Source organism: Phlebotomus papatasi, chromosome 1 (genome assembly GCF_024763615.1).
Source record: "Phlebotomus papatasi isolate M1 chromosome 1, Ppap_2.1, whole genome shotgun sequence".
In the NCBI taxonomy this organism is placed as follows: domain Eukaryota; kingdom Metazoa; phylum Arthropoda; class Insecta; order Diptera; family Psychodidae; genus Phlebotomus; species Phlebotomus papatasi.
In genome coordinates, this window is record NC_077222.1 from 20,027,099 (window position 1) to 20,054,968 (window position 27,870).

General features: G+C 33.0%; 1 protein-coding gene across 1 annotated transcript in view; it reads left to right on the plus strand.

The window, feature by feature from the left end:
* The first annotated feature begins 4,097 nt into the window (after positions 1–4,097).
* The window catches only part of LOC129799648 (octopamine receptor Oamb), a 187,434-nt gene continuing 163,661 nt past the window's right edge, over positions 4,098–27,870 (plus strand). The window contains exon 1 of the mRNA XM_055843724.1: positions 4,098–4,674. The gene's annotated coding sequence lies outside the window, so the exon portion shown is untranslated. The remainder of the gene's footprint in view (positions 4,675–27,870) is intronic.

Genomic DNA, 27,870 nt, shown 5'->3' on the forward strand with positions numbered 1-27,870 from the left:
TCGATTAAGCCGAGAGAAACCTTCCCGGTACAAACCTACAAGACTTTCCATCAGTTTGACTTTAAACCGTGTCTCGGCTTAAACCGTAAATCTATTTAGAATATTCATAAACTTAAAAAGAAAATCGTCAAAATATCGCCATTTGTATCAGCCATTGTCATTTCTTAATTTTTTTTTAAATCAGCGATATCTTTTGACTCTTGAACAATTAAAAAAACGTATTTAAAGAACCCTATTAAGTATACTTCAAAAGTCTGTTTATTTTTTTAAAATTAGGTAAGGTAAAGTGCCCTCGCTCGACGGGTTCTTTGTCTCGACCGGTAGATTTATTTATTCAATTTATTTATATTTGCTATAATATTTTGCGTATAATTTAACATTAATAGGTCAATTATTCCATAAATAATACGAACCAGTGACAAATTCATAGAAATTGATGAAATTGACCATCAAACATTAAAGAATTGACCAACCGGTCAAGTCGAGGATCCCGGTCGAGTGAGGATACTTCACCTTATGTTTAGAAATTACAATTAGAAATAAAAATATTCGATCTGAGATCCTTTATAGAATTACTATATTGAAGAATATTAAAAAAATGTATTGGGTTTATTTGCTGTATTATTGGATCTTTAAAAAATTAATCAACAAACAATTATGAGCAATTCTCAGTTTAGAACCTCAGAAGCAGTGAAATTATAAAAAAAAAAATTGGCAGTTTCATTTACCTGAAATAATCATTAGACACATTTTGTGAAGATATAGATTTTTTTAAAGATTTTTTCATCTAAGGAAGGAGGAAACAAAAAAAAGAGACATGGCACGGATTACTCTACTATGGACAGTAGATAGACATTTTCGTATCTCATAGTACACAGTAAAAAACATTTACAATCATAATCGTTGGTTTGCTTTTTTACCACGATTATTCTTGTAAAGTTACTCAAATTATGTATTTGAGTAAAACGAGTAATCTGAAAATGTATAATTTAAATTTCATATAATCGTAAACTGTGTAATCAATTAAATGATGAAATATCGTACTTTTTAAGTATTGTTCTGTTGCTAAAGCGAAAATAAAGAGAATACTGTAACACAAGTGGTTTTTTACGTCTCACTGTATCAAATTTCACTTTCTTGTTTTACATTACGGATTTTTTCACTGTACGGCGAAATTAGCGAATAATTGCACAGCTGTGTACATTTTGTTACAGATTTCGTGTAACATTACACAGTTTTCAGACAAAATGTGTAGAAATTACATGAATGTGTACCAGTACGCACAATTAAACGTTTAATGTAAAATTTACAATGAAAATCATGGTAAAGCTGCCAAATTTTTTTTACTGTGTAGTGCAAACGAATAGAATAAAACTGAACTCGAGAATAATGTATTTGTTGCTCAAGAATTAACTGCAGTATTTCCGTTTTCAAGTATATTGAGAAGAAAGAATGGAGAGTCTTTGGGGATTTATTGATGAAATGTCCCCTAAAACAGTCAGTAAAACATGTAAAGCTTCCTTGTCCCTCAGAAATACCGTTTTTAGCCATATTTCAAGAACTAAATCATCTATTTCCTCCTGTCTTTAATACGTTTTGCACAACAGCCAAAATTCCGAATGATCAAAATCCAGAAAAAGTCGAAATCACACGGAGGATAATGTGTGAAGTAATTACTCAAAGCTCAGGAAACTTCATCAAGCACGGATGCAATTGTGGGAGTAGAGTAGCTATAACACTTTATCCAATTCGGGATTTTGGCTTTCGGAATTTTAGCTTTCGGAATTTGGATTCTATCGGCATTTTGAACCTCTGGATTTTGACCGACTAGCTTACCTAACATTTCACTCATATATCTAAAAGACGCTCCATCACTTATTTTCAATATTCTTGAGAATGATAATCTTGCAATTTAATTAGAACGTCAGTCAGAGCATGTAACACCCAATCCTCAATTTATTCCAGAGTAGAGATAGGAAAAATTCTTGCCTCCATACCTATGCTTGAACCGGGAACCTTTCACATCAACTCAATCTTCAGTCTTTAGAACGGTATCATGCGTAGACTTAAATCGGCAGCTCATTGTTCCATGTAGAATGAATATTGTTAATTATACAATAGTCTGTGAGCTTGCTGCGTAATCTCAAAAAGATTGTATTTAATTAGAACGTCAATCAGACCATCTTCCACTTAATTCTTGAGCATCATATCGCATTATTCCATAGTGCATTTTTATTTGCTTCTTTTGCACTACCTTCGAACATAATATTTTCTACGGCAAAAAACAAACGAGCAGTAAAAAATTCAAAACGGGGAAGTAAAAAAATTAAAAATGAACAGTAAAATATCTAGGGTCGGAGGAACGTCTGTTCGACAGGGAACCCCTATTGACACTTTTGTCAAAATGTTGAAAATTATTTAATGTATCTAGTAAAATATAAGTAATATAACATTTTTTCTGTAATATACCTTTTACTATAAACAAAGATGTTCAAATTTCATATTCCAAATGGTACAGAGTAGGGTGTCAATAGGTGCTGACACGAATTCTTAAAGTGTCAATAGACGTTCCTTTCACCCTAATTATGGTCAGTAAAAAACTTAGATCTTTACAAAAATGGGTATGATTTATATATTTAACATTTAAAATTGTTGCAAATAGAATGAGTAGCCCTTTATTTTCCCTTTGCCAAAATTTGGACGATAATATCACTGTTTCAATTTTTTTTATTGCTGCTCAATTTTGGCTTTTTTACTCCTCATTTGTACAATGCCATTTTCTACCTACTATCCATAGTGAAGTGATCCGTGTACTTGACATTTTTTCGCAACAAGTGCTAAAAAATTTTGCGATATAGATTTTTTATTTTATTCTTTTTTTTTAATATGGAAGCTTTATCCCTTCTGAAGAGAGGGTGAACAGTGACTGACTTTGCAAAATGCTTTTCGTTAGTGTTCTGTTTTTTCTTGTGACTTCCCTGTAGTTTCCATTCGACATTTTATTTCAAAATGGGGTTTGAGAAGCTTAGGATTTTTTTTTTAATTTTCAATCCTTTAAGTTCTTAAGTCTTTTTATTTTTATATTTTATATTTCGTTTCTTTCGCATTTTGGAAAGGATGACACTTGTGTATAAATGAAAAAAATAAATAGAAAAAAATCCACATTTGATGTGCAACATTCACAGTAGGTGTGATTATGAAAGAATTACAGCTGATAAAGCTCCTGTATATATTCGGCTTAGTTTTCCATTATATTGATCTCTTTCAAGTCATGCATATTTCACTGAAATATTCATCCTTGAACATACTGCACAAAAACCCCTAAAACGCTTATAAATATGATATTTTGGGTATTACCATTATGAAGGTGCTTTTATAGAATTGGGCCGTGTGGGCGCAGATTTTAGATGCTACAGGCGAATTAAAATTTCATACTGTAATTGAATACTTTGATACGATTGATTTTCACACCGCCACTATAGAGGTAAAGGCCCCATTTAACTATCGAACGATGAATTTTTCATAGATTAAAATCTCCTGTGAAAACTTTGGAGTTGGGGTATCTAGTGAGTGTCGGCAGATTGTTGGGGATGGATTGAGGGGTTTGGGGATGTAATTTATCGGTGTGTTTTTCACCCCGCATCATCAATAGGGTGTTTGGGATTATTTTGCTTCAGTGAAAATGTCGTCAGGCAGCAGATTGTCCCCCCACGGTTTGCGACACAAGGATGAATGGGGGAATAATTCATGGGAAGTTGAGACACGTTGAGCAGCACGCAAGTCGAAGTTTCGAAGACCTCGTGGGTGGATATTTGGTCCCTGCACTTCAAGTCCACCTTCATATCCCAGTCCCCCAAAAGACTGTGGGGGTAGCTTTTCATTCACCTTTTGCGCACCCGGCTGGCTAACGGAAAAAGCTCCCCCGTACACGGTGTTACGATTCGAAAGTGCACCCGCAGTGTTGAAGCTTCGGAGCTTATCGTTGACCACTCGTGCTTTGGCTTTTCGTTGGAGTTTGTTGGGAAAATTCAACGACACTTTCCCCGTCTTTCCTCTATGTTGATAGCAACAATTTTTGGCGCTGTAAATTCAGTTGAATCTCGGTGTTCACGCTGATAACGTCGTGCTTCTGGGCATTTTGTCGTGCGCATTGCTGTATCTTATTTATTGTGTGAACAATTTTTACTATCTCTGTGCTTTCTGACATTGTACAATTCAGCCAGATTCTCTGTTGAAGAATTTTGTCAGTTGATCAAGTAAAAGATGTCTTGGTTCCCTCATGTGAAATTCGCGCGGGAAAATTCACAAATATCCCATACATTGATATAATTCAATTGCAATCATCCAATATTCAAAGTGTTTAAACAAGAAACCGCCAAAGTGGGACTCGTGAAGATGTGAAAGAGTGCTCTTTTGTGTAATTTTCAACAATATACTATTTTTATTGAAAATCTCCGAGGGTAATTGTGCAAGAAAAAAGAAATATCCTCAAGTGCAAACAGAGTGTGGAAAGTGTAGCAGAAATCCGCTAAAATCAATTGAATTTCAATCAAAAATTCAGCTTCAGTGCAAAAGTTAGACATTTGGGAGTGATTGTTGACTAGTTATTGTTTGCAAAACATTCAATCAACCACTCAATTAAACCACTGCACAATCCCCCCCGAGTTCAAATATGTACGTATTCAAGTGTGATTTATTCTATGTTAATAGATGAAAAATGTACATTGTTAGTATTTAGCATTTACTCATCTATACAACAGCCAAATTAGCAATTTGTCATTATATAATTAATTTATCTAATGGTATTTTTGAATGTATTAGTGTTATATTGTCACCATTAAAATGCTAATTTTATCTCTTGGCCCGAAATCATCAGAGTTCCTATACTAGTGAGAATATTCCGTGTAAAGAATGCTTCAAAGTGAATAATTTTGTATGAAAAAAATACTGGCATTCTTACCACTTTTTTTCAAGTCGTTTCTTTTAGAAAATTTTTATAATTGTACCAGAGATGTTTTCTCATGGGAGAAATATTTCTCCTACGTGATTTAATTTCAATTAGCTCGATGCTAGACCATAAACACCATAGTGGTTTTTCACGAGATGAAATTAAAAAAAAAAGCATTCCAACAGAGGAAGAGAGAAAGAAAAGTGCCTTCACAAGACTTGATTTATACCATTAAAATGTGTCTTATCGCTGAGACTAGAAAAAAGGGATGCTAAAAGTTTATATATAAATACGTGGGATTTGCGAAACTTTAATACTATTGTCCCTTTTTGCAAAACATTCCTAAAAGTTTTACCTATCGTTTAATCTAAAAACTAACTTTAATCTTTAAATCCAGTTAGCCCAGTTCGAACAGATAGCTTTAAGTTTAATGCATAAATTGATGTTTCATTTCAAGGCATTAGTTTGGTATTATTAACCTGGTTTTAAAAAGACCAAAAATCATATGAAATTTTCAGAATAAAAGTTTCAAATTAGAGTTTATATTACGGCTTTGTAACAAAACTTTTCCACTAATCAGAATGCGCTTCATATTGCGGTAAGTGTGAAAATGGCCACATTGTGCAGATGCTTTTAAACAAAATATCAAATACGATAATTGCTTATTGTGCTTTGATTAATAAAATAATCATTATTTCCTAAAAAAAACACGTTACTACTTTTTTTCTTTCTCAAAAATTATTGAATTGTTTGTGCCAAATGGCAGATAAGGCGTTCGGAAATTGTGCATAAGAATTGAAGATTTGTCATAATAATTGTGTTAATGCCAAGGAAATAATATATAAATTATGCTGATAATATCCCCGTCTAAAATTTTAACAATATTTCATAATAGCAATTACAAATAGAGGACACTCAATGGGTCAAGTGGTAGAGCACTCGCTCTATGATGTAAGTGTCCCGGGTTCGAATCCCATTCCCCTTTAGATCACCAGGAATTTTTCTGGCGTTAAAGGTGTTCGGATTGCATCCAGTGAGCTTTCACTGCACTTGATTCTACGGGCATGGGATTGACAACCTCATCCCGTACAAGAAAAAATAATAATGCATGTCTAGAAATCCCCTTGCGGGAAAGCCTTGTTCCTTCATGGAATGCTGTGCCAGCATTATTATTATATTTATTAATTACAAATAGAATATTTCATTCTTAAATTGCGCAAACGGATTAAAGTTTTCATGCTTCAAACACTTAAAATTTTTCCGACATTGATTTAACGAATATGACCTATGGCAACATATTTTAATACCTTTCATTAAGTCACACATTACCTGAAAAATAAATCGTGAAATTCATTAAAGGAATATGGGAGAAATATCAAGTAAGGTAAAGTACCCTTTATTCGACCGGTTCCTCTATTCGACCGGTAGATTTATTTATTCAATTTAATTATATTTGCTATAATATTTTGTGTATGATCTAACATTAATAGGTCAATTATTCCTCAAATAATACGAATCAGTGACAAATTCATAGAAATTGATGAAATTCACCATTAAATATTCAAAAATTGACCCACCGGTCGAATAGAGGAACCCGGTCGAGTAAGGGTACTTTACCTTATTTGAGGTGAGTGTATGTACGAAGCCTGAAAGCCTTACCCTAAATGTTTATTTAACTTTTTTATATATTGAAGCGAGCATTTGCAAAACTTACCAATTTTTAATTCAAAGTTAAGTTATTCCAAATAATACTATGCATTTTGAGCAAAAATTTTATATCTTTTCAATCGAGGAGTAAACTTATCTTTTCAAAGTTTATTAATTTTTTACTATCGGTCTACAAATTGTATTAAAAATTATATTTTTCTGAAAAATTTTGAAATCTTATTTTGGAAAAAAGCAAAAAATAAATCCAAAAGCGCAGTAAAATTTTTCAAGAGCGCGAACTCAGGCTCTACGAATAATACTGATTTATATAATGACAAGATTTTTAGATAAATTTCGATGTAATAACAAAATAATGGATAAAATTCTTTCGGCATCTCAATAATTATTGCACCTGCTTATTATTTAGAAATTAGGAATTTTAATGAACAAGGTTTATCTTCAAAACAAAAAATTCCCAAGTAGCATAAAATGATATTAGGTTATGAAAACCTCGATAGAACGTTAAAATTACTATCAACTGTAATTAAAATTCATGTCAGTCTAGTGTGGATGTACTTATGGCATACTAAATATAAGACCACAAAATCCTTTTCATTGTGTTTTTTTCTTGATTTTCTTATTTTAATATGTTCATTCTGGGTATTCTGAAGAATTATTCAAAAGATACTAGAAATTATTATGTAAAAGTGAACCAAAATTTTATCTAAATTAAATGGGTGGGGCTTTTTACAATTTTGTTTCAACTTTAGAACATATTGTCACATTTCCAATTAATATGCATACAAATTTGCTAAAGATATTAACAGTAGTGGTGTTCTCTACTTGTCATAATATAACGTGTTGGTGAAAAAGATGTTTGGCACACCAAAATCCAGCTTAACCCTTTAAGGACAATTGAAACATCGGTGTCGTAAAGACAAAATGTTTTTTTTTCTAAATATCTAAAATTACCCTTTTCGAAAGTTTTTACATAATTACAAAGTAGAAGGTTGTAGGAATTCAAGATGTTTGTTTTTGCAAGTTTCCAATTATTTGCTGGGGTAACTGTACCAAATTTCGGTACAGTTGCATGCGAGTGCCTAAAGTCTAAAGTTTTAAATTACAAATTGCATTTTTTATTTCTTCTTTTAAAGGAGTGTTGCTTGGAACCTTATAGATGGTTTAGCATCTTTTTTTTCTCTAAAAATATTCTTATTATATTTTAAAATTAATAAAAAATATAGAAGTAGCTTTGGGAAATATTTCGGGCACTTTAATTTATCATAGTTCTGGCCCTTCCGGAGTTTTTCCAAAGTCACATCATCTCGTTCGTCGAAGCGACATTGTTATTTTGTTTTTTTTTTGCAATTCAAAATCTTTATGTAAAAAAAAATCATGGACATTTAAAGAACAAAAGAAGTTGCCAAAATTGCAAACTGGCTGAAATTTGGTACAGTTCCCCTATGTAGTAAATAAATATTTAAGCTGAGAAGTGAGAAATGTTAAGGGATATATAGGTTAGACGTCTTATTGATTTTGTTTATCACTAGAATTTCAGTTCGACGGAATGTAGCAGGAAACAGACGGAAACACTGAACCTTTCTTGATTTTCACTTTACGACGTTTCGAGGATGGATGTTCTCTTCATCAGGTATCGAATATGGCAGGGAAAATCACCTTACAGGTGGGAATTGTTGCACTGCACTTGGACTTAGCTCACAACTTGATCCGTAATGTTCACCATTCGGCTGACTGACACAAAATTGATTCTGATACCTGTTCACATCGTTTCGAGGACATCCATCCTCGAAACGTCGTAGAGAATAAAATTGTGGAAATCAAGAAAGGGTCAGTGTTTCCGTCTATTTCCTGCTTTGTTTATCACTTTCACTTTTATTATTGATTTTCGTTAGTGAAAAACGTCTCATCCTTAAAGGTCTTAAATAGAAAATCTAACGTCACTTTCTTCTTAACGATTTCATTCGAAAGGCATTCCAGGGCTTACAGATCGACGGCTCAGAATATAAAATGAATAAGTCACGAATGGGAAACTTTACGGGAGAGCGATTTCAAGCTGAGATTTTACATGCTGGGTATAGGATTTTTTAAGATTTGAAACCTCTATAAATTTGGGAATAATTAAATTTCCTATTTAATATTCACAGGGAACGTAGAGGGTATCAATGAGTACACAAAAAAGAAAAAAAAATTGTGGAAAAAATCGACTTATTTGACTTTTATTCTGACAAGTCGAGATATGGCTAATGATCTCTACATACCAGGCAAACTTATGTCCGTATGTGGTACTATTGAAGAAATTTTAACAGTTATTTCTACACGAGTGTAAAACATTTGTTTCAATATTCGAAATATTGACAAAATCATCTTATAGTATTTAGCGGCCATATGTCAATAGGTCTGACTTATAAAATATTATTGTAATGAGTATTAGTTTTTGCTACTTGGGTATTATTTGTACTTTTAAACCCAATAATATTGAGTTTTTTATTTATTTAAACATTATCTGGGAGACATGTTGCTCAAAACAATTCGTTGCTTCAAAATGAAAGTGTTCTAACATTTTCTGTTCATCTGCATTTAGTTAGTTGGATCTGCAAATGTGCTATCTACATTTGCTTTGTATTCGCATCCATTGCAAAATGACGCATTGTTGTGTGGTGTTCCCAAACGAATACAAACATAAAACAAATGAAGCTTCATTGCATAGTCGATATTTCTGTGCAATGGTATATTGTCATTATCTGATAAACTTTTCAAAATCTTAGAAAATGATTTTACTTACGTTGTTTTTTTCTAATATTGATAGATTATGACTGATGTAAATGGAGACGCTCAGACACTGAGAGAAATCCGAAAAAGTTAAAATAACATTCCGAAAATGTTTATTTTACCCTGCAGTATTGATCCGAAATTGGTGTAAATATTATGCTTTTCAGGTGTATTAGGGGTTAAAGTTACCCTTTTTCATGTTAATTTTAACCTTAAAAAGGTGTAAAATTAACATAAAAAAATATGGATATATTTTTACATCTAAAAATGGTTAAAGTTATGAGGAAAAAAAGGTAATCGCACCCCCATTTTTTCTCAGCACTGAGAAAAAAAGAGGCTGCGATTAACTTTTTTTCCTCATAACTAACACTTTTAGGTGTAAAAATATATCAACATTTTTTAATGTTAATTTTGCACCTTTTTGTGTGTAAATTTAACATGAAAAAGGGTAACTTTAACCCACAATACACCTAAAAAGGGTAATATTTACACTGATTTCGGATAAATACTGCAGGATAAAATTAACTTTTCCGGAATGTTATTTTAACTTTTTCGGATTTCTCTCAGTGAATGGACTAAATAGGAGCTGCTATCGTATATGTATTTCCTTATTAAAATAACCCAATCTTATGCTTTGAATGACATAATTGTGAAATTCTTATTTAGAAATTCATTTATACAATCATTAGTTGATGGGAAAAGCCTCTGACTTTAGACTTCTTTGCCTAAAAGCACAATATGTGAAATATGTGGTGAGAAAAGAAAAGTCAAGTATATATTTTCATAATGAAGCTTTAACCTTTTACGGATCAGTAAGTCACTGGTGATGCTGACCCAAAAAATAATTCTTCTGACTATTGAAAGATATTTTGCCTTCTAAATAAATAGTCTGAAAAAATATTTTGTGTCACTGAATGACCCACAGGTTCTTAAGAGGTTAATGGTCGACCTACATTTTAAATCGGAATCTTGATCTTAATAGTATTTCGAAAATTCAATTTTCGAATTAGCCTCAGTGACCGAAGTTATTAGTTGTGAAGTTTTGAATTATTCACCTGTCTAACAAGATAAACGTTTAAGTCTAGAAGAAATTTATTGCCTTACGAGTTATACCGGACTGAGAAAAAAAGCCAGTAAGATGGAAGAATACTAATTTACTCTATTTGAATTATCCCGTCCGTCATCACTTATTTTGCTCAAGACAATCGAGGATTCTGACATGAGAAAGCCTCGTATCTTCAAACGATGTGCAAAATTACAATGACGATTATTCAGAACACGTCGGATCGTGGGAAAAAAAAGAAAAACTGCCAAGGTAGAGGGAATGGTTTTGTGAGCAAAAGTTCTTCATTCTACCTTATCATTCACGCCCAGTGCTCTCTCTTTTGGAAAACTTTCCCCAAATGTACACTCATAGGAATAATTTATTTGAATACACTCTGAAGGAAGGAAATAATCGGGAAAACATATGCCCAGGGAAAATACTCAAGACACTCTATCTGCATTGTGTGAAAATTATTATTTATCAAATATTCAAGTGTTGTTTTTGTTAGTAAAATTTTTCCCTTTTACCGCAATACTTCACAAGCGATGTTTTTGCATGGAAAACCACCATGTGGCACCAATTTCAAATGGGGCAGTTTAAATCTCAGCTGGAGAAAATTGTTCTGTACATTTCCCCCATAACCCAAAACAAATACTAGACATGATGTAAATTTATGGACTGATTTCAATAACATAACAGTCTTGAAAACCACATAGATCATTTAACCACACTTGTGGTCAAATACAAAACGAGAAAATCAAATGCTGTTATTAATTGGGAACACAACACATAATCAATTGAATTTCCACGAATGGCTTTGGAAAAGTTAGAAAGATATGGATAAAATAAACAATATCAAATAATGCATATTTAACCACAATCTCACCAGAGCGTATTATTAAAATTCGTGGCTAAGATATATAATGCATGATTTTTCCCTGCCATCGCTTTCTGCCAATGATGGATTATCGTGGAAAGTGAGAAGAACGTAATTTCCACAGAAATTTGATCAACACAAATAGGTGTTAAATTAAATATGAGGTTGAATAAAAATCCACAGTGACACGATGAATTTCTGTTTTTTCCCCTACTAAATTAGAGGTGATTATTGAACAAGGGTAATATCAATCGTGAACAGGAATAATCACTGTGAAAATATCGATAGGAAAATGTCATAGAGAGGGAAAATGTCTTTTGTGAGGACTAATGAAGCTATTACAGCATGAATATTTAATTTCTAAAAAAATTGAGTAACTTATGTAATAATTGGAAAGTAACATGTACTAAAATTTTCAATTTTTGAAAAATATTTCAGATCGAAATCTTGAAATTACTCTCTAAAAACTCATTTGTATTATCAAATAAAGTTTTTTCAAGCTAAAATTGTTAAATTTCTTTAAGATTTTAAATAAAATAAACTAGTGTAGAACGTACGGCCCATTCGACAGTTGTTAAACCAGTCAACGGTCAAACTCAAACTCACCAATCCTAATAATTCATTCCTTATGAATGACACATCTAACTCATCATTCCTAGACGCGTTGTTCCGAAACAAAAAATACAATAATGTTATTTTTATTATAAATCCAGAATGGACATGGCGCGATCGTCAGAATTAGATCATGAAATATTATAAGAGTGATCGCGTTACCGATATTCTGGTGAAGTTATTATGTAGTTGATGAGTAATAAACTTAAATCCATTACAGCATACTGAAAGTTTCTAGGACTTTTGCTCGAGTCAATCGTCTCCGTACTTCAGTGAGTGAGCATCAGTCACCCTAGACAGTTCACTCCAAGGAAGTTAAAAGACCAGTGGTACTTTCAGTTACATATTTTCGCTTTAGTAGAAGTTATAATATTACTTAGGTGAGCCTCATAAGGGCTTACACTAACTAGAAATATCGAATTTATTTAAGATAGATAATAGATAATAGATAATATGATGAAAATGGAAGATAAAAAAAAATTGAAGGTTTCACCCATCGTTAAAGTGATTCAACCAGGGGCCTCTCGCCATTTCATTTTTCCATACGTTTTTGCATAGAGGCACTGAAGACTATTGGCAAGTTTTTTCCTAAAGAGAATTGACTAATCAGTCTGATATATTTCGAAATTGTGCATTAAAGCTATCTAAAAATACATATTTCATACTTTTCGCCAAAATTATACAAGAACTACGACCAAATTTGTTTAAGTCGCGGTGCAACAGGTGCAAAATTTTTACAAGGAAAAGTGAAAAATGGCTTCACTTTTTATTAGGCTTCATAGGCCCCTGGATTCAACAGACTTCTGTTCGCTTTGTACGTAATTCCAAGAAATATTATGTTTGTGCACAGAGAGCGACAATCAGAAATAGTGATTCCCAACCCACAAATTTAACCTAAATAGAGACAGGAAAATAAATCCTGGCTCCATCCAGGCTTGAACTGGGAGCCTTTCTCTCTCTCCACAGAAAAAAATATTTTGTAAAAATGTTCGTAAATGTTTTTTAATTCCTATTGGAGAGTTACATAATGCTCGTGAAACGTATAATCCACAAACATATTCGTAAAAGTTTGTACTCTTTTCACAAACATTGTTTGTAACATGATTACTTGACGAGCATTTTTTGTACTTTTACAAACATTTGTTCGTAAATGTTCATAAACACACAATTATTCGTACAATTTTGTCATTTGTTCGTAAATGTTTGTTTTCCGGTCGAACATTTTACTAACATTTACGAACAAATGACAAAATTTTACGAACATTTTTTGAGTGTTTACGAACAAATGTTTGTAAAAGTACAAAAAATGTTCGTCAAATGATCATGTTTCGAACAATGTTTGTGGAAAGAGTACAAACTTTTACGAACTTGTTTATGGGTTATACGATTCACGAGCATTTTGTAACTCCGCCATAGGAATTCACAAACACTTACGAACATTTTTACAAAATATTTTTTCTGTGTAGGCGAATGTTCAACCAACTGAGCCATGGGAATACTGGTTCTGATTGTCTTTGTCACTGATCTCAACCAATTGCCATGTGCAGTTCAACTCGTTTTCAAACTCACTATGAGTCTTGAGAAACGGTATCATGCATACAATTGAACCAGCAGCCCATATTTTCATGGAGAATTAATTTATTGTGAAAGTAATTGAATAGACTCCATTCGCTTGGTACTTAATCCCAAGAAATTTTGCTCCAACTATCTTTCTACTATCGGGGAGTGAATTGTAGTACTAGTATTGATTGCCTTAAGCATCAAGAGCACCGTATAATAAGTCTCAACATCTAACTGTGGATCAGGATTTGGGTGTATCGTAAGGGTGAAGGACCAGTATTTGTTAGGTTCGATCGTCTACTGGGTTAACAATTATCGAATGGATCGTATGCTTTATAATTGAAAAATTGTCAATTGTGTCTAGCATTATCGTACTGGTAATATCTATATTTTTTCCTCTTTTATTTTATATTTTATACTTTTTTCTTTTTAATATCTATAGGTTTTTTTAATAATTTTTTTTTTAATCCAGCTGATTAGTAATAATTTAATCGTGATTGGATCATGCACAGCACCAGTTAAGAACTGATACATCTCAAAAACTTTTTCTATTAACATAAAAAAATAGGGGATGTGGAGCTACTTTGAGCAGTGGGGCTGCATTATTTTACGATTTTTAAGGAAGATGGGCTTTAGAATCATTTTATTTAGTTCCTCAATTGATTTGTGGACATAAATTACATTACGTTAAAACCAGGTTTCTTTTAGAAATAGGTGAAAAAATCGTATATCAATTATAGTCCCACAACTCAAAGTAGCCCCACCTCCCCTGACTGATCATCAAAAAATTATTTAATAAAGTTTAAGTTTAACAGTTATGCTAATAGGTTTCATATCGCTCCTTGGAAATTACAAAGGGCCAACTCACTTTTTGGCGATTTTGAGGTTTTAATGCACTCAGACAGAGAATTTAATAAAATTTCAGATGATATAAGTCATTAAATTTCGATATTAGAAAAGTTTTTCAAAATTTTACTCTTTATGGTTGCTTGCGCGGTTTTGTTTGAAGTCAAGGGGCATTAAATAGATTTATCGTTCAAATTTTTGGTAAACAAGGGACTAACTCAAGCAAGTTGATCCCGTGTCATTCTAATTTCATGAAAATTTGCGCATCATTTAGAATGATAAAGAGCTAACTCATAAAAAAGCATATTTTGAAAGGTAAAAATATGTATGTTTCGATGTTTATAATAATGCTCATACAAATAGAAAAGAACTAAATTGTTTTTATTAACATACTTAATTGAGATAATTATTTATACAAAGTTGAATCTTTCATGCTGTCTCCTGAAAAATGGCTCAGATTGAGTTAGCTCCTTGTAATTTCCAAGGAGCGATATCTAGTGGGTCAATGGAAAAAATTTAAGAGTTTAAAATGAGTACTACTTAAGTGGGAGTGGCCTTTTGTTAAGTCACGCCCACTTACTCGTATTAACAGTATTTATATTTATACAAAAATTAATAGAAAACCATTTTTATGGTATGATTTTTGTTACTTCTCCGTTTTTTCGTTCACTTCTGAGAAATCTTTAATTTGCAATTTGAGCTTTTATTAGTTAGAATAAACTTTGAAGTTTTCTTTGAGATACTTGGTTTAGTGGTACACTGAGAAAAAAGAGGGTGCGATTAACATTTTTTCCTCATAACTTTAACACTTTTTAGGTGTAAAAATATATCAACATTTTTTAATGTTAATTTTACACCTTTTGAGGGTAAAATCAAAATGAAAAAGGGTAACTTTAACGAACCCCCAATACACCTAAAAAGGGTAATATTTACACCGATTTCGGATCAATACTGCAGGGCAAAATTAACTTTTTCGGATTTCTCTCAGTCAGTGTAAGCACGCTATCTTCGGACGATTTAAGCTTCGCACAATTCATTTTCTTTAATGTGTTATTTATAAGTGAATTTGGTCCATTGTAATATTATATTTTAATAGCTAGTCCAATGTCTCAAATTTTCGAAAAGGTGCTATGGGTGAAATCCATAAAGAACATAGAGAAAACATTGAATTGTCCGAAGCTTGAGTGGTTCAAAGGTAACACGCTTTCCCTTATAGCCTCTATAGCACGAATCTTGCTTGACAAAGTCACCTGATAAATAAAACTGTTTACCTTATGACCCCTATACTTTAAGAAATTTTCGTTAAAATTACATATTTTTAATTTATTTATTTAAAAAATCTTCATTTTGATGAAAATTTCTCACAACTTCTAGAGGCCTTTACTCATAAAGAGTAGGTTTGTGATACTACCGATACTACCAATTATATCTTGCTAAAAGTTTTTTTTGTTTATATTCATTATTAATTTGATAAAACTTTTCTTCTTCTTTTATATGGGAAAAGACACCTATTTTGCGATACTTTTAGCAAACTAAAAGGCCTTTCTTTTCATAGTATACAACGATTTTTTTTAATCAACCTCTTAAAAGTTTAATGATACAATTTTGCATTCAAAAATAGCTCGTGGAAGTTCTTGAGCCTCTTATCAATGTATCACTTGCAAAGGTCACAGCAAACGAATTAAAAGTGACAAGATAGACTTAAGAATAATGCATGATTCTACACATCTCTTCGTTACCCTCAGCACAACTTTAGCTAAAATGTTTTCAACAGAACTTTTATGTAAAGAACAAGAGTGATAAATAGCTGCTGTATCTAAAATAAATGTGACTGAGGATATGTCCCAAATACCTACAAATGATCGATACAGTATAGGGGAAAGTGCTCTCCCTTCGAACATTCATGCCTTCGAATAATGTGTATTTCTTTTGGTTTTCGTAAGAGATTTTCACTAAATTATCACGGAATTATCTTCAATTTATGATAGGTCAACTAATATTTAATAGAAATGAGTAAATTTCTAAGGAAAAGTAAAAGAAAATTTACATTATTCGAAGGCATGAACTCTCGAAGGGAGAGTACTTTCCCCTATACTTATTTCTTGGACACCATTACAAAACGATACAGAGAGGATTATACTCAGTAAGAATTAGAGATTACACTTCCGCCTTTGTAAAGATGTACATATTAAAGTAAAAATTAAGAATTGACCCGAGTTGTTTAAGTTTTTTAAAGAAAAGACTATAGAACTTCGATAAAATTCATTAAGCAACCAAAAATCGAATTAGTCCCATGCAACTAAATCGCACGCAACCTGTACAACTTATTATACATGTTTTCATGGATATTTTAACTGCGTGCCATCATTCCAGTTGGTTGATTTTGAAATACGGGAAAGGGAGTGCTATCAAAAAAGCACCGGTTGTGTAGTGTAAATAGAAATCTTTGCAGACTTTGTGTAAACTCATTCTCCGAGTGCTGGAAATTCTCCAGGGTACTTTTATTTGTTAAAACTCTTGACATTCTTTTGAGGGGTCTGGTGGGGTGTATGGGTTTCTTCTTAGCAATCGATACAGAGTCAACATATGGGTGATGCTTTTTACTGAAGGATAACAGGCGTAGGAATTATTGCTCCAATTTCATTATCAATTTATTCAATGAAGGAGCGAGCCACCCCAAGGATGAGAGATCTGCTGGCACATTTCTCTTCGACACTCCTCAATAAACGTATTACATTTATCAATATCTCTTACCCTGTATTTTCCCCGGGAAAAAGGCGCCTTTTATCCATCTTCAACCATTCAATATTGCGTCTTGAGTCATTTGCCCTTTTTTCTCTCTTCTTTCTTGTACCCTAGCCCAGGGTGATAGTAGCTGGACTGGCACAGTAAGAAAACAATTGAGCCAATCATGGAGGAGGGCGGAATGGATTATGTATCCTCTGAATTGTCCTCATTTATTACACAAGCCACACACGCCAGAATCTCAATCATTTGCCCCTTGAGCTCGACAGCCAAAGTTGGTGGGGTTTGAGTTGGGGGTGCCTTCAATTACCCCCATGAATTCCTGTCCCATCCGACGTCAATAGAAGACACCCGCATCCCATTCGCATGGGAATTAAAATGCAGACACCCTCCGGAGAGTAAGAATTGAAAAATTCTCTGGAATTTTTCACTTCAGTGACACGGATTAAATTCCAACAAATCCGTGTAGATGATGTGATCAATACGGTGGCTTATTTGAAGACAATTCACCAAGCATTTTTACAAAGAATTTTCAGTCGAGGGGAGTAGAATAAAACAAAAATTGGAAAAAAAACTTGTAAGGTTGGAAGAATATTTTTCAGATCTTCCTTGATTTAATAAATGGTTTTCCTTTCACTTAAATTTCTCATTGGTAAGTGGGGTAAGTGAAATAGTGTTGGGAAATGAGAAAGGAATTCTTTGTACCTTCTAATTAAATTTAAAGATAAAACTCAATACAGAGCATATGATTTTAAAGCTATTTTATAAATTCTGTTCACAGAAAAGGCTTGAAGAGGTGTATAAGTTTTTGCGGAATACTTACAATCGTGTATTGAAAACTAGGTCTTGATAATTGCTTTTGTATATTTATATTTTGTTTTTATTTAATAAGAAGTCTAATACTTAAGATAATTTTCAATGTTTTAAGTTTAGGAAACTATTAAAACTATTAATATAAGCTTACATATTAAGTTGTCCACTGATGTCAGGACATCTTATATCTTAAACATTGGATCTTATTAAGGGGATATTTGGTGCTTTTTTATCTCTATATAATATTCAAGTAAAAACATAATTGTTTATTTAATCCTAAACTATTCATTTTTTTTTTTTATTTTTTACACAATATAAATGTTGTTAGCATGTTTCGGAATTTATTTAAATAACATCAGTATGACAGTTATGGCCCAAATTCAATTCTTTCTCTATGTTCCATTATGGATTTCATAAGTAGCTATTTTCTAAAAATTCGAGCCATTGGACTAGCTATTAAAATATAATATTATAATAGACCAAATTCATTTATAACACATTGAAAAAAATGATTTGTACAAAGAATAAATTGTCCGAAGGTAGCGCGCGCTTTCGTCTAGACTCAGGTTGATCCTCATGAATATTTAGTATGTAAAATTTTACAGATTAAATATTTGCGAGGATCAGCATAAGTCTATTTAAGCCTATTAAGCCAATTAGCATAGGGGAGACCGGGGAGGTTTAGTACACTTTTTCATGTTTTGACTTTGAGACATTATTCCAAAAAATCACGATAGTGCATTACAATTTTATGCGGTCTATAGGATACTTATGGGTATTAACTTTATAAAAAGTACTCGATAGAACTTGGAAAACAACTGAGTTTTCTTGGAGAAGATAAAACATTTTACTTGACGCTTTGTCCCAAACTTCCCCGATGTGGGGCAGTATCGGACGCAAAAGGTGATGTTTGGGACGCGTTTTTTCTCGCATAATTTGTATTACTGGAAGACGTTAATTAATTTTAAATACCAGATTAAAAATATTTATGATATATAAATAGAAATGTTTCATCTTTTATTTACACTTAAAAATTAATATCAATTTTATTTGTACAGTAGAGTCATTTATTGTCAATCAGTTATTTAAAGTATTTTCTTATTATTTTCGATATACATTTCTTTGCTTTTTTATTCTAAGTATTGCAATCATGATTATCAAATTCCTCAGGCGAGTAGATTTTCTTGCAACTCTTAGTTTTGAACTCATTGATGGATTCCTATTTGATTTTGTGACAATTATTGCATTGTACCTGTTTTCTCATTATTTCTCTGAATTAACTCTCGCCTTGCCCTTTCTGGAGAATTTGTTCGAGAAATTTTCAAAAAAAAATAGTTTTAACTAGATTGGGCAAAGATCGAATATCCTCTGAGAAGGAATTATTGAGTCCCAAGATAATGATGGTTTAATTGTCCCTGTAGTTAGGGAAATCTGCTGCACTGTTAAACTTTGCACAAGAGGGAGATTTCCAGTAGAAACTGGGCATTACTCTTCATTTTGACAATAAACAATTGCATACCACCTACAATCTTGTCGAAAATCAACGCCCCATTCATCCCCTTTCAGATGTCCCAAACATCCCCCTGTATAGTTTTGGTATTTGAAACCTTTATATAAAAAACAAGAGCGTATAATCTCTGAAACTTTTATAAAAATATGTTTCTAGATTACACTGCTACCTAATGAGATAAAAAAGTTTTGATTATATATCGCTGATATAAAATACAAAGAGGAAAACTGAGACGTCAAAATATACGATTTTTATCAATTTTAAAAAAAATGTTCATAGAATTAAAACAATAAAACTGAGGATATCCATTCTTTTAGTCAAGATGCATCTTAATATTGCCTACGATACAGTAATGATTAAATCCCATTTATTTCAAAAATTAATTGAAAAAATCGAAATTGTCCCAAATCTCCCCGGTCTCCCCTAAGTGTATTTTGTAAGCCTTATAGCAATTTAGGATAGTCTTTACTGAGTTCCTGTGGTATGGTTACTAAAGATCATCCTTCTGTTCAAGAATTAAATATAAATCTTACGAATACCAGAGTGGCAAAGTCACCCCGGAGGGCACAGGCACTAGTATGTACGGTATATAAAATGATCAATTAGTACACTGAGAGAAATCCGAAAAAGTAAAAATAACATCCCGGAAATGTTTATTTTACTCTGCAGTATTGATCCGAAATCGGTGTAAATATTACCCTTTTTAGGTGTATTAGGGGTTAAAGTTAGCCTTTCTCATGTTAATTTGGCCTTCAAAAATGTGTAAAATTAACATAAAAAAATGTTGATATATTTTTACACCTAAAAAGTGTTAAAGTTATGAGGAAGAAAAGTTAATCGTACCCTCTTTTTTTCTCAGTGAATAGCTGACTTTTTATAGTTTGGTTTTGAAAGACAGTTTCTTTACTTCTTGGATACTACCATAATCATCTTCATTCTTTGAAAATTTATTTTGCTAATAAAAAAATGCAGAAACGTTCAATTATGCCTCTCTTCTTAGTCATTTAATCAATATGTAAAGCATTGCAACAAAGATGCCAGTTCAGTTGCACTTCAAATTTCTATTAATTATAAAATCATTGAATTAATTATTACCTTGAGCAGAAATTAATTTGGGAAATATCTTTCGCATCTGTCAAATTGAGAGACGTGCCATTATCAGTAATCTTAATTTTATAGATAATTGAGATAGATTTTAATAAGAAGAGGTAGAGGAATTGCATATCTCCAGTATCGATTATCGGTATGTTTGTTACATGAGTGAATTATGAAGGCATTGATTGACGTGAAAACTAATCTATATTGTGCTAACGATATCGACAGGCCTTGGATTTTTGATTAACACTGCTGCACTCGTGTGCTTTTGGGTAAAAGAACCTAATATAGAGGACTGCATGAATAAATGGAATAAACTTAACTTTTACATTTGACCTTATTGCTGACTTTCGACATAAAACTGATTGACTTTCTCCATCATTCTTTGCCCCAAAGGGACTATTATGTTTTTGCATGAGTTTCAAAATTCAATTTACCGTCTTTTTGGAGTAAATGTTGTGGTGAAATTGAGCAGGAGGAGATTATGCCAAATTCTCGTGGGTGAAATAAATGTAAAATACATAATGAAATATTTTTCAGTAATTCGCAGTTGATGAATCTTTTTTTTGGGAAATGGAGAAAAAAAAGGTCGTTGTAGGAGCTTAGGCCTTATTGTTGTTGAAGATGTCGAAGAGGATCCCACGCAGGAAGCAATTTTTCTAATCCGGTCGGAGACAGAAAGTGTGAAAATGGTGGCACTTCTTGGTTGATTTTTCCTCCTGGAAAGCATCAATTTTCCATAAAATTCAGCCTCTCCAAAGAGCTCCAAAGAGTGAGAAGTTGGTGGTTGACTGGAGGATGACCACTCGATGGAGTGCTCGTGGGTTGTAATAAATAAAATAGAGTTATCATTCGATAGCTCTGAGGGTGGTCCCCTTTCCCAAATGCCCAAGACATCTGGGAGTTGTTACATCACATCTCAAAGGGTGGGCAATAAAAAAGCGACAAATCCTGGGGAGCTTCTTTTTCCCATCCAACTCTCCAACACGCGCTATCTTGTGAATGTGCGAGAAGGTCTGTCCATGACATGATAGATAAATGAAACATGTGTAGAATAAAATTAGTAGAGTCCGGACAGGGAAATGTGTTAGGTATATACTGACCTAAAAGATGATTTTCCTCTTTCCCGCGAAAATTGTAGGAAAGACATCAAGATTTAGGTCAGGTTTTTCACTTTGCGCCCTCATTCGAGAACACACTGAAAGTCAATGGTCATACTATCCTATTTATAGATAAATCCACCAAGGACCAATGTATATAAGGTGCGAAGGGTCTCATTAGGATTCTGAAATTACTTTTATTATAGCAGCTTAATTCACAACGAAGATTTATCCTTGCCATCCATCTCTATCTTTTTGCACAACTACTCACAGAGGGATATTTTATTTTTCAACTGGAGATTGAGTTTATTTAGGAATTTCTTTGTACTTTGTAAACTTAAAACGTATTCATATAATATTTCGCAAAAGATTAGTTTGTAAGATAATTGAAAATTTGAGCAGAAAAATGCGAGGAAATTCTTTTTAAGATTAAAAAGAACTTGTTAAAGTAACTTTATTGTTTGTTTCTTTTGGGATGAATTCTTATCCTTATCTTTGTGTTGCTTGCATATAATAAACTATGAATTCTTTGAAGAACTTTAAAATAAAGCTCTTTATGTGTAAACACGATGATGCTGGAATTTTATTTAAATGCATATTATTCAAAGAAATAATAAATCTACAGTTTGTGAACTTTTATGCATGGAAAGTTCTAATTCATTGTAAATTGTAATTTTCTCTAGCTTTTAGATTTAGCTAGAGGTTCTAAATACGTCTTACTTTGCATTACCAAAAACCTATCAGTAATGAATGATATTAATATATAAATCTTAGATTTTTTGCTGCTCGAAACTCGACAGACAGAGCAGTATTATGTAATTTCTCAATTTGAGTTAAGGTGAGAAGAACACCTATTGACACTTCAAGAAGTGGTGTCAGGACTTATTGGCACCCTACTCTGTACCATTTGGAATACTAAAATTGAACATCTATCCTTATCAAAAAACGTAGACTAAGGAAAAAACGTCGTATTATTTACATTTTATTAGATACCTTAAATAAATTTCAAGTTTTTCACAAAAGTGTCAATAGGGGTTCCCTGTCGAAGAGGTGTTCCTTCGACCCTATATATATATTTCGACTTTTTACACCTCAAGGGTATTTTAGTAAAATTTGGAAATCTGAAATTTCGATTTTTTTATGTCACGCTTTTTAATCGTCTGTCCGTCTGTCCGTCTGTCCATCTATGCGTCTATCTATCTGACCGTTACCACGTCTAAAGCCTAAACGGTTAGAGATAGCCATTTAAGACACCATTAAGATCAAGATGCTCCTAATTTTCCTCCTTTCACCTCTTCCCTTCCAAAACCATGTGTTTAGGGATTGCACGATAACGCGTTGTGCATTTTATTTTCTTTTTTGGATATGTTGGATCTTGTCGGTTTTTGAAGGTCAAAGGTTAAAAATGGTTCTCGAGAGCGTATTTTTCAACCAAATGGACTCATATTTGAGCTCATTGGAAAGGTCTTAGAATTTCTGACAAGCTTGAACTACTTTCAATCGGTTATGATCCGGTAATGAACTGATGACTAAGTTTTATCCTAAATTCAGTAGACCTGAGATATTTAAAGCAATATTTTGAGGGATTTAATAATAAGTAAGTTATTGGTTCACGCCCAGGATACAGAAAGTAACATGTAGGACTGTACAATCTATAAAACGGTTGAACTTGGTTGAGAACCGAACCGGTAAACTTCATCAAAACGAAGTTCACTGAGAAAAAAAGAGGGTGCGATTAACTTTTTTCCTGATAACTTTAACACTTTTGAGATGTAAAAATATATCAACATTTTTTAATGTTAATTTTACACCTTTTTAAGGATAAAATTAACATGAAAAAGGGTGACTTTAAACCCCAATACACCTAAAAAGGGTAATATTTACACCGATTTCGGATCAATACTGCAGGGTAAAATAAACATTTCCGGAAAGTTATTTTAACTTTTTCGGATTTCTCACAGTGTAGTACAGGGGGGTGACATTAGTTCTGAAAAAATGCAACCAGTTTTAGTGTAAATTTTTCTTGTTTTCGTACACATTTTACGAGATATCTCCAAAACTACGTAGGTTGCTAATTTGAGGTTTTCGGTTGCCTATTCTTTATTAAATTGCCTTTTATTTTGTATTTGTATTATTTCCTAATTCATTCTACAGTGAAAGAAAACAGCTTATAAACTCAAAAGTTTTTTCGGCTCGCTAGAAACATAGAGTAAACATTGGAAACGTCATGCCCCTGATCTAGTATGTAAATTTCATTTGCATACTGATAAGGAGTTCTTTTCAGCCTATTTTTAAAATCCTGAATAAATATAGAAAATACTCCTATATAATTCAGCTTTAAGATCTTACTTTATAAATTTATAGTTCTATATACAATTTCAAGAAACATAATACCCAAATGTTGTGTCATGCGGCACACTTGGGACCGTTCATTTCTACATATTAGATGAGAATTAATTTTACGCACTATACTAAGTCTCTGAATGAATCTCAGGAGAATATTATGAGGTACCATGAATTGTTTCAAGATGTAGTAGGTTTGTCTCTGGCAGAGACTTTTGATTATTTAATGCAGTATAATGAAATGGCAAGTAATGTGGAAAAAAAGCATTTAGCTTACAATAAGTTGCACTACACATTGTATAATGAAAAGGAAAGAGTTGAAATTATTAAGCAAGTTCTAAAAGTTACACATTAAATTTCAGATCTTGGTGCCAGAAAGTTGTGGTTTCCTGTGCGATGTCAGAAAGCTTAAATTACGACTTGCTCTAGAAATGAAGGGGAACTTTTTAAATGGGAGTTTATCCAAATGCCAAAAATGTTTACGACTTTCTGAACAGCAAATTAAATTGAAGTTCTTGTCCTCTGCGGATGAAAAAGCTAACTAAGGAGGTACTTGAGTAACAATTTAGCCACCCAGGGAGGATTTAAATGTAGAAGAATTCAGAGAATCCTAATCCAACTGGATTGATATAATCATCCCACCTCAACTTGATGGAGTAATTCTTGACAGTGGGACGAGGTCAAGGGCCAATTTCAGAGATTATCTCAGTGGCTGGTATGAAGTCATTGAACGGCAGTAGCTGCATTTGATGTCAATGGCTTAAATGGTACAATACTCAAGTACCTGGCGGCCTCTGTTCAAGAGGACTTAATAATTCACCCTTGAGCCAATCATTTTCACTTCTGTCTTGCAGTGATATCCATAAATTAAATTATACAGGCGGATTCCGGATTTAATTAATTGTGCCTAATTGTTTAATTAAGTGTGCAAAATCGACTATGGCAAGAGGGGTCGCTTCTCTGACAGAGATAAAAAAGCCCTAATAAAATATTCCTCTGCGAGTGTAATTTTTAATTGTGCTCCCACCCATTGGTGCCAAAATTGCCACCCGCAATGCCAATGAAGGGTGCGTGGAAGACAAAGCACAGGAGATGTTGGAAATGCCTCATTATTCTACATTCGTATCTCGTAATTCAATTCGTCATTTGATTCTTTGTTTTCACACCATGGTACCCAACTGTGCGTCTCATCATGAGATGTGCGGGCTTTTTTGTATGCCTCAAGTGATCCTTCTAAAGTAATGGAGAACTTTTAGCACCAGTTGCGAAAAATGCCCCGCTTTGTTTTAAACAATTAAATGAATAAAACTTCATTATTCATTTTACATGTTTTATTTATGACTATCGATATTTTTACAGTGTCTATCAAAAGCTTGCATTTGTAATGGAAGACTGTAATCCTCCCTGTATAGATCAATTGACGGTTTCTGCTAATCGTCAAGTTCCTTTTCGTACACGGTAAAAACTTTTAGACACTAACCAAAATATTGGAACAAGTTTTCCTTAGAACAAATTTTTTTGGAATCGATTTGCACCTAGAAAAGATATCTTTTTGTTCCAAAAACTTTTCTTTATAGTTTTGTTGTGAAATGCAGTTACAATTTTGTTAGAGTTTTTTTTTTGGAACCGTTTTGATATGGTGGAATGTCTACAAATTTGAGTTGAATTCGTTTTATACAAATTTGTTCCTAAAATTTGGAACAGAATTTGTTGCACTCGGCTGTTTTGTTCCCACTGTCAGGAACAAATTGGTACATATTTTTATAACAATATTATTCCTACATCTGTAACATATTTGTTCCAAAAATTTTCGCTGTCCGTGGACAAGGTGATTTTTGGAACGAAATTGTTACTTATATGGGGAATCTTATTGTTCCCATTGTCGGGAACAAATGCGTGTATAAGATTTCGTCTTTCAGTTAAGGCCTATACTTCAGTCAAGATAGATTTCGGTGGCGAAAGTTCATAAGGAACATCAAATAAAAATCAACTTAAGAGTGTTTTATACAGACGCGTGCATGACGAAATCATATGCAAGTGCTGGCAGCAGAGAGGGAATCTCGAATTAAAAAAGAGAAACCCTGTAGCACGAAAATTGCCACAGATTTGGCGTCCTCTTCGCTTCGGTGACGGGTGACTGAGTGTGAGAGGAAGAGGGACACGACTTTATACTAGACGATCTATTTATTGGAACAAATTCGTTACTAATATTGGGTATCTTTTTGTTCCTCCTAGAAGGTACAAATTTGTTCCAAAAATTTTCGGTGTCCGTGGATGAGCTACATTTTGGAACAAATTCGTTACTAATATTGGGTAGCTTTTTGAGTCTCGTAAAATAAACAAGATTATGCCAAAAATTATGGTGTCCGTGGACGAGCTAATTTTTGGAACAAATATGTGCCGAAATATTTACCGTGTATTATTTATTAATCGTGTTGGGACTTGTATCGGGATATATTTGTTACATACAATTCAATCTTGTAGTCGTATATCCCGTGGTGGAAGAATCTGTTGATCGTAGATAGCTCAGAAACACATTCCCCGCAATGTGGATGTTTCAGCTATGCACCCGGGTTTTTGGGCAGAAGCGATGTATTTTTATCACAGTGTAAATGTCTTTTTCTATACACTCAGATCGGTCAGATCTTTGCATCGGGCGGGACTCAAGGGTCTTGCTTATTGCGCCACTGAGACCCCTCCTTTCCGTATTACATATCCTTAATCATTAGGTTATTCTCAAGTTTATTATACTTAAGGAAACTGTATGAAATCTCAGACAGCTTGCAATATCGGACACTTCTTTTGTTTCTCAAAAACTCTATAAATTTTGAATGTTATTTAATTTCTAAGAAACACAGTACCTTTGTCTATGTCTAAGAAATATAGTACCTTTGTCAGAAAAGCTCTTGAAAAATCCTCGTAAGAGTTCCGAATAGGCAAGATAGTACAAGAAACTTGGTGTCCGATATAACATACAAAGCAATATCTATATTTAGAATAGAATAGAATATTTATTTACTCACAAAATACGGTTAATCCCTCTTACAATTGTGACAAGGAGAAAAAAAATTAAAATAACAAAAGAAAACAGAGTTAAAGAGAAGAAACAAGAAGTGAAAAAAGATGAAAAAAAATAAGATGGAAAGTTGCTTCTTTAAGATTCACTCAGCCTGGACCCGAAAAAACTGTCGACTTAAGCTGCAAGTCTGTCTAGGGTGTTACATGTCAAACACAGGACTTTAGGGCTTATATCCAACATGTCCGAAATTTGGCACAGTTCCCATATATCAAATATTATTCAAATTTTGATTAGGAATTAACTTCTAATGAGGACTAAAAGGTATTCTCTGCGAAATTCAGATATGTTCACTGCATGAAGTGAACTTCAAGTGAAGTGAGAATAGGGGAAGGCTTTAGGGCTTCGCACACAGTCTACCTTCGAACACATGATATTTTTCCCTTATTCCTTTATTGAATCTGACCTAAATGTTTCAGGAAATGTCTGACTTAAGATTATGGGAAAAAATGTAAAGTTTTCGAAGCCAAAATGTGTGCGAAGCCTGAAAGATTTCCCCTATTTGAATTTTGCGGGGTGTATAAATAAATCCCTGATAGATCATGCAATACTCCTTTTCTTTATTTTATACCCTCGTTCATGGGAATACTTTAACATTCCTACCACAATATAAATTGATATTCTCTGCACCACCATGTAAGTATCATTTGAAATATATTCCACTTTGTGAAGACTCTATGAGGAGCATGAATATTCACGGTAATTCCATATCTCGATCTATGCCATTTTGCAACTCGACACGATCATCAATCTTCACTGCAATAGGAGACAGAAATGTGTTTTAAATTGCCATGTACTGTACATGGTGTTAGCAAGGGAGATGCCACTTTATCAGACAGGAGCACTGTGAGAAGGTGCAGTTG